This window comes from Bidens hawaiensis, unplaced genomic scaffold, assembly GCF_021521415.1.
Source record: "Bidens hawaiensis isolate Kalapana, Puna unplaced genomic scaffold, B.hawaiensis_p1.1 tig00052962_1, whole genome shotgun sequence".
Taxonomy (NCBI): Eukaryota; Viridiplantae; Streptophyta; class Magnoliopsida; order Asterales; family Asteraceae; genus Bidens; species Bidens hawaiensis.
The window spans coordinates 6,334-15,825 of NW_027499519.1; the positions used below are offsets into that span (position 1 = coordinate 6,334).

Genomic DNA, 9,492 nt, shown 5'->3' on the forward strand with positions numbered 1-9,492 from the left:
TGGGTACTTCATGACACATTTTGATTTTTAAATTTAGCCTCAATAAATAAAGCCACCCTAGAATTAAGTAGCATTCAACATAAGTTGCTGCAACTATGGCTGCCATTGCCATCCACTTCCCTAGCCCTTACCCACCAAGACCAAGACCAAGACCAAGACCAAGACCAAGACCTCGCTTCTCGTGCAGTTCTTCCTCATCACCGCCACCACAACACCGTAGCCATTCGGTTTTTAAGGACTTCCCATACGTCTCCACCTCACATAAACAACTTATGGTAGATTTGGTATCCACAGTCGAATCACGTCTTGGTTCTTTCCTTAACCCTTGCCGTCTGCCGTCACACGTACAGTCTTACCAAAATGAAACTGGAACCGCTCACGCTGCTCTTCATCTCCGATCCGGCATCCAGTCTTCTCCGGTACTTTCATTAACAATTTTTAATAACTTTTTAACATTTATCAATACAAGTGGCCATTATAAAGGATCTATAATCGAATGAAGCCACAAAGGACTTGTTTATGAACCAATGGTGACCTAATCCACGGCTTGGTTGCCATGCAAGATTTGAAAAAAAAAATAATAATAAAATGAAAAAACATTTTTTTGCAACCTCTAAACAACCCGGTTGGCCAAGCAACTTAGAGCATTCCCAGTTTATTCTCTAAAGTTGTCAAATTCATATAATTTAGGGTAAATTTTAATAAACCATCAAAATCACCTGTCCAGTCCATTCCCTATTACTGTGAGATAAACCTCATGTCTAGAGTCTCACTTTTGGTCTATACCATATAATAGGGATGAGATCGGGACCGTACCGGTCCCGGTCCGGAAAATTCCGGTCCTAAAATTTCTGAATTCTTGGTACCGGTACCGAAATATACGGTTCGGTACCGGGATTGAAGGTAAAAATTCGGGAAATACCGTTCCCGTCCCGTACCGTACCGGTCCCGTACAGGTACCAAAATTTAAAACTTTGGTACCGATTTCGCTCATCCCCTACCATATAATATACTCCCTCAGTCCCTCTACAAGTGTCATGGTTTGAAAAACACAAAATTTAAGAAAGTTTAAATGATTGCATTTTTTTCTTAACAAATTACTATAATGCCCTTGACATATATAAAAAGACAAAATTTAAGAAACTTGGAATTATTACATTTTAAGAGTAAATTTGAAAATTAATTAATAAAGTTTGAAAGTAGACATTTGTAATGTGACAAATTAAAAAAAAATGTGGACACTTTCAAAGAAACGGAAGAAATATCTGTTAACCTTTCAAGTAAATACCTAGAGTTTGGAACACACATATGAACACTTATAATATGCTTGACAAGCGACTCTTTCTTATTTAGAAAAACAGAAACTCAAAACATACTAATAATCTGGAAATTTGACCTGGGGTTAAATAGCCAACCCCTCTACTTGACCCCTACGAAACAACTTCACCAATTGTATGCTATTACAACTACTAATAAATATAAGTTCTAAACCATGACTTGATAAACTTAAATAATTAAAACAAACTGAAAAATTCAAATAAATAGATAATGATAATAATTAATTTAATTATTATCTTGATCTCCTCTAAGCAACCTCACGAGATCATAACTGAACCGTCCTACGTGTTCGAGTGTTGCTCAAATTTGACAATATCAACCATCTCACAATTATCATATGCTATATAATAAGACAAAACTGAAAAAAAAATAAAAAAAAAATTATGAATATGAATAGGAAATAAAATATGATTTTTTTTAAAAGATGATGTATAAATTTATGCAATGGTGTTTTTTGGCTAAATTATATAAAAAAATATATAAAATGTGCTGGAAATGCAATCTTGACCGTAAATATTTTTGCAATCTTGACCGTAAATATTTTTGTCATAGTTTGACTTTTCAAATCTTTCTTTTGCAATCTTGACCGTAAATATTTTTGTTCGTGTCATATAATACTTGTTGAAAATTATATCAACGTAAAATACATTTAAAATCCAATCCATTCATATATTTTACATCAAGTATTATATAACACAAACAAAAATATTATCGGTCAAAGTTAAACAAGAAAGACTTGAAAAATCAAACTAGGACACTTATAATGGGACGGAGGGAGTATTTAAAAAACAATTCAAAAATATAGGCGTTTTTTACACCAAATTAGTAGGTATTAGCTAGGTTCGTCACTATAACTGAAGGGGAAAAACAAAAAAAAATCAAGTTGTTTAAAATAACTTTGACCCGTTTTTGATTCGTTGATCTCACTTATTTAAGACCAAACTTTTAACATATCAAAATAGGAACTCACTAAAAATGCTTTAAAGTAAAAAAAATAAGTAAATGCTAAAAACTAAGGTGCAAAAATATTGATGACACTAAGAGCATGTTTGGAATTGAGTTTGAAAATGCTTATTGGTTTATCGGTGTTTTCAAAAATCCAATAAATTAAAATGTGTTTGGTAATCACAATTTTTTTTTATTTTAGCTTTTTAAAAGAGTTGAAAATAAGTTATTCAAAAGCTTCAAATCCTGGCTTATTTAAATGGGTTTTTAAAAAGCCAATAAACTAATAAGCATTTTTCAACTTAATCCCAAACATGCATATATGACACTAAGAATGAAATTTTCAATGGAAAGAACGTTCTTGGATACATTTTTGTGCATGTATTTTTTTATTAAGTTCATTTAAAAAAATCATTTTGTGACATAAATAAAATCAATTTATGTACACATAGTATAGATACAAGCATAGATATAATACACTTTTTCATATACTTTATATAATTATATGCTTTACTTATAGTTTTATAATTTATATCATCCGGTGTTTGAAACGGGCTCTAAAACTAGTTTTTTAATAAAAGAGAAAAAAACCAAAGAAAATGAATTAAATATTAAAAAGAATAGCTCCTCGGGCAACAAAATTAAATATTTAAAATCAATATAAGAAACATAAATATATAGTATTCTCAAGAAATTCCATGACGGAGAAAGTATGGTGTGATACTCTGATATACACACCAGGTTGAGTTTCTTCCGCCCTGTTTTTTAGTTATTTTACAGGAGTGAAAAAAACGAAAAATTAAGGATAGTTAAATAATGGGTGTTTTTGAGTTTCTTTTAGTATGGAAAGGAAATGAAAGGAGTAGGAGAAGTTAGGAGAGATTAAATTGATGTTTTTTCCCAATAAATTATCCTTTAAAAAATGGGCTGATTACTAAGGATAACATAGTTATCATTTTCTTTTCTCTAATTCCCTTCCAACTCAAAAACACACCTAATAAAAGAAATTTCCTTCCCTTCCTTTCCATTTCTTATCCTTCCCTCTCATTTCCTTTTCTTTTTTTGGTTAAAAAACTCTAGAACAAAGCGTTCTAGTTTGGGCTACATCCCACCCTCCCCAGACCCTACTTATAGCTTTGCTATTGATGGGATTCCACTAAGTATGATTGATTGATTGATTTGATTGATAAATAAATTTTAAAATTTGAATAGTTCATGAGGGATAAAAAGATTTTTTATGAAAGTCAAGATGGGTTGAAGAAATTCTAGTGGCTTTTGGTTATAGGTTTGTTTATGGGTTAAATAGACAAAAACAAGGTCCATCCAATTTTATTTCAAACAAAACTCACGAACCGACTAGAAATCGCGAAACTAAAACCGAAATCATTGAAACCGAACAAATACTGAAACCGACCGAAATGAAAAAAAGCAAAACCGAACCGAAAAAAAACCAGAAATAATTGAACCTGAACGATACAAAACCGGGGTTTTTTTAATGAACGAGGACGAAGGGAGTAATATTTTAGTTATTTTACATTTTACGTTTTTTATTTATATTTTAAGTTATTATTTTTATATTAATTTTGTTAGGGGTTTTTGAACCTTTTGTTCGTATTTTAACTTTTGGATCAACATGGGATGTTAACTTTAACCCTCTTGTTTTAAAAATTCATTATGACTTATACCTATTCTAACCCATCACTCAAATTTAACCCAACACATTCACATCGACACATCGCCACCTCTAGCTGAAACCATGGAAAACTCTATAGAAGTAGACAGCTTTTGTCACAGGTGGAACGACATCAAGAAAGATGTGTAACGCATATGTGAAGACAGCAGAATCATAAAGTTTATCTATCAAATTACAAAGAAAGGCCACCGACATTGTCATTTTATTATATATATATAGTATAATATATAAAGCCACCCTAAAACTAGCATTCAGCATAAGCTGATGCTGCAACTATGACTGCCGTTGCCCTCCACTTCCCTACACCTTGCCCACGAAGACATCGCTTCTCATGCAGTTCTTCCTCATCACCGCCACCACAACACCGTAGCCATTCGGTTTTTAAGGACTTCCCATACGTCTCCACCTCACACAAACAACTTATGGTAGATTTGGTATCCACAGTCGAATCACGCCTTGGTTCTTTCCTTAATCCTTGCCGTCTGCCGTCACACGTACAGTCTTACCAAAATGAAACTGGAACCGCTCATGCTGCTCTTCATCTCCGATCCGGCATCCAGTCTTCTCCGGTACTTCATTTATATTTATATATATCTTATTATAACCTTGAACGACTTGTTTGTTGACCAATGAAAAAGAGCAGTAAACGAGAAAAATTAAACATCACTCAAGGGAAAGCTACCAAAATATCTATTTTTGACAAAAATAACATAAAATCTATGGTGTAAATAAAACCTTAATTTTAAAAATCATATAATAATAATAATTATTATTATTATTATTTGTGAAAATTATGACCAAAAACTCTCCAAACCAGACAAAGAATCAAAACCCATTAAAATAGGCATACCTAATAGAATTTCAAGATGTGGTCCAGTTGAGCACCTTTAGCCGGCAATGTATCAAAACAGAACTACTTCATGCCAAGGTAAGTTGGAACCCCCCCTCTTTCCATAGTAGCAACTAACAAGTTCTGTACCGAAAAAAAATGTGCATAAACACGAATAAATGGACTATAAAGATGCCTAAACGCTAAGGTTGTGCCTCACCTTTGGCTCCTAGGCCAATTTGGTGCAAGATACAGCTTTTTATGTTTCTTGGGAATAAAGAACTTCGCACTGATGGTAAGGCTAAGGTTGTCTCACCTTCGGCACTTAGGCAAGTTCGTTGCCTGACACGTCTTTTTATGTTTCTTGGTAGGAGGGCAATGCATCGTCTTTGCATTTTTATTCATGTTTAGCAACTTGTGTAGCCCTATTGAAACACTTATAAATAAATGATATGTCAACTCACTTTTTGCATAAAATCAAGTCATGTGCTATCTTGGTGTCTAGACATGTCCTAATGGATTATGTGTTGAAATTCTATCGGTTATTCTTTTCTTTACGTATTATTATTTGTTTTAATTTGGTTAAGATGTTGGTTATCTTGACCGGAATAAACATTTCGGTTACAAATCATATTTTATTTAAGTCTTAGGTTAGTATACAGGGCACTTTGTCTGAAATTAATGTTTCGATTATTATTATATAGAGATTAATTTGTATTGTATGCTTTGGTACTTTTGATATCAAGATAAACTTCTCCTATGTGTTATATTGATCGTTTGTTGGAACATATTGAACATTTTCTATTGGACTTTGTGGTGCTTTCAAGATTGATTTTGTGCTTGGAAGTTGGCTACACTGTGAATTACCATCAGGGGACGCATTAAACATCACAAGCATGTCGGCCTAACTAAACTCATCAACCGACGCACCCAACCTTTTGGTGGAACTGATTCAAAACACCCCGACATCCATTATTCTAATTCTTGATTTGCCCCCAAGAAAGGACATTGTGTTGCACCCGGAGTATCTCCAAACATTTTATGAGGACACTCAACTAGACTAACATAGACTGCGCTTTCATAAGCTAGCAGGTGTAACCCCTTATGTATCATCGTCTCTTTACATTCGTTCATTTTTCTCTCCCACCGCTGTCTTGGCGTGTGTTGAAACAGAAGGACTTGATGAAATGGTTAGAACGGATGTTAGCCCGATTGCTAAAGACTTGTTGGAAACTTGGTTGGATATTGGGCCGTTTGGGGAAAGAGTGGTGTGTGAAAGTGAGAGGGCTTGCTTGAAAATGAGGGATGGATTGAGTAAAAACAAGACCATTGAAATCGAGTTGGGTTTGAGCTTACCGAAGTTGTTTGGTCAAGATACTGCTAACCGGGTACTAGAAGCCCTACGAGAGATTTTCAAAAACTAAATTGGTTTGATGGGGACTATTTTACGCATGGAAGCCTCTTCCATATAAGAGCTAAATAAACGAACAATCTATGTGGATGTGATTTAAGTTTAAAGTTGTACGTTTTAAGTTATATAAATATGGTTTTCATCTTGTAATAAGTTTGGATTAAGTTTAAATTACCATTAACTGTTAATGTTTCTGTTAAGCTTTTAAAATATCAATAAATATTACAGTTTTACAAACTAAATGTGTTCGGTTTACTAACACCAAATCAACGTACATACTCCTCCCCACACACAAATATGGAGACTGGACCACCAACGTATTAAATAAGCCTTGAACTCAGGGCGTTTCAGCGGAAACTTAAACATGCATCGGCTAATAATCAGTAAATATGCATTGGCTAGTGGTTCACTCTCAATGTTCGTTACTGATTACTTCTGATTTATGGTTTAGCCATGGGCCTAGAGGACATTATTACAACTCATGCCTATAGACCTCTTAATTTCTCACTCATGGTTCAAAACCTTCGCTAGATCATAACCATGCTTCTAACCACCATGATATGCTTTTTTGACTAACACCATTGGGTACATAGATTGTGGTATCGGGTTCTTTTAATTGTGACTAGATTTAGCAAAAATACGAAAGGCTTTGTTTAAAATAATAGGAGATAAGGCATTTCGTTCCCCTCACATCAATAGTGATGTTGTGGAAGGCTAATTTGAATTTTAGAGCCTCATAATAAAGGGCTTTAATATTTTTACTGCTTGGCTACGTTTGATACGCATTCGATTCTTCCTTTTCAATTATAACTCACTTAGCTCTCGGTTTCACAATTTTCTATGTGAATTGTATGGTTTTGTGCCTCTTAGAAATCATTCACATAATAGGTGTCATCATATTCTTATGTGTTAAGAAACTTAGAAGAAAACATACCTTGTGTCACACCCCAACCTACGGTGGGACATATATACCGGGGTGCGACAATATTGTATCATAGCTCAAAAGATACTAAAAAAATTACACGTGTCAATATCTAAATTGTTTCATTTCATATATCAATCAAGTACACAAAAACATAAAAATTGTCTTAAAAAAACATTACAATCAAAACTTAAAAATAAAATTGTTCTTTATTCATCATGCAACCTAAGGTATCAACTAAGCTTCAATCACTTGCTTTATCCGAAAAAGCTATCTGCGTCATGCGTGAAAATATATAGTTTGTCAACATAAAGTTGAGCAAGTAATCACGATTTTTGTATATACATAATAAAAAGACAATTACTTGCGATAAACATGAACTACTACAACTAGCATAAACAACAATATAAAAAGGTCATTTCTCTCGTCCCAAACGGGTCGAGTTACTCCGGTGGCGTATGATCATACTAATAAGAACGGAGATGAGGATGAGATACCAACAACCATAACTCAAAAATAAACAAATAATCGCATTCACACGTATCAACTAATTGAGCAATTGCATATCTACGCAAATAGTGGAATTGTAGTGAAAACTATAATATGTTTAGCTTGTGAACACATAACCCCCCCCAAAATATAAAACGGTAAAAAGGGGGATGCGAATTACTCACCTTAATAAGTGGATTAATGAGGATGGGATAATAAAAATTAGGAAGGAAACGGTCAAGCTTCTCGAGATTCGTCAAACAAAGTCCCTAGTTGTTAATTAATTGTTAATTATAAATGAAATAATTATAATCAAGACTTGTAACGGATTTGAGGATTTATCGGGTTTTGAGTAAGATATTGATGAAAATATTGTTAGTTTAACTATTATGATTATTAATATTGTTACTATTATCAATATTATTTAGGTTTGATTTTCAAATACATAAGATAAATATTAGTTGTTGAATAACATTATTATTATTATTATTATATTATATAATAATATATATTTATTAAGGGTGAAAGTTAAACGAAGATTTAGTTTGAATATTTAACATCGTTCAGTCCGTTAAGTGGGTGATAAAAATATATCATATATATATATATATTATAGATTAATTAAGAAATAAGGGTTCAAAAACAACAAAATCAATAACTGGGGTTCGGTTTATCAAAAATAACGTTTAACTGATGATATAAAAGTATAATAATTATCAAAACTAGTTAGAAGAAGTTTAAAAACATAAATACCAAAAAACATAGCTTGGAGACTCGAACTCGCGCCCATGCTGATTCTCAGTTCTTAAGTGTACAGACGCTAGCCATCACATCATGCTAGCGTCTGAGCTTGTTTAAAAGATGGAAATGGAAATTGATATACACAGGCCAACGTTCTTCCCTATTTACAAATACAAACCCTAGATCCCAATTCCTTTCAATTACTTGTTGTTGATTGAGATTAAGTTAGGGTTAATGCTAATCGCTTCAAAACGAACTGAAAACAGATAACATTTACCTGAAACATATACGAATTAAGGATTAACGAAAACCTTAGGGTTACGGCTCAAACTAGGTACTAAAACATGTCTTGGCAGCTTCGTCACTTGAAATTGAGTTAAATGATGTCGTGATGGTGCAGGGATGGTGTGACAAGGTTTAATTGTGACACTCGTCAATTTCAGGTTAACTCCGTTAATCCAAACTCCGTCAATTCAAACTTAAGATCACTTGATCTATAACGCACATCTCATTTCATTTAAAATAGAGTTTTAAATGACGCTTGACAATTACTACATGTGTAGTCTTTTGGAATTGCACCGAAACGCAAACGATTTGATGCAAACCATTGGTGAATAAACGAAAAACATCCAAACAATAATTATGTGATAATTATGTGTTAGGCTTATGTGTTATTTGATAATATCATTTAAAACACTAACTCAAGATGCAAACAAGTTACTTTAGGCTAGAAAAGTAATATTTAAAAGTTGAGGGACCTATGTGTAACATATTATTATTTAATAATATTAATAAACCCTAACCCTTCCTCCCTCTCTCTCTATACCCGATCGGACAGCCCCCCTCCCCTCTCTCTTTGCGACGGCAGCCAACACCCACCCTCATATCACACCCGTTTGATCTTGTTCTTCGTAATCGGAGCATCCCACACTCGTTTCTAAGCATCTCTCACGTTTCTCTTGGTTGTTTCTGCGTTTTTAAGGTATAAACATGAAACCCTAACCTTGTAAATTATGTATTAAGTGTTTATGTGCTTGATTTTGATTAGAGGATGATTGATTATGCGTTGGTTATTGATTGTGATGATCATATGTGATTTTGAACGGTGAAAGAATGTTAAATCA

General features: G+C 33.4%; 1 pseudogene; it reads left to right on the top strand.

Moving 5' to 3' along the window:
* Window positions 1-24: 24 nt before the first annotated feature.
* On the top strand, window positions 25-6,229 carry LOC143599836 (red chlorophyll catabolite reductase, chloroplastic pseudogene; annotated as a pseudogene).
* The last annotated feature ends 3,263 nt before the right edge of the window (window positions 6,230-9,492 follow it).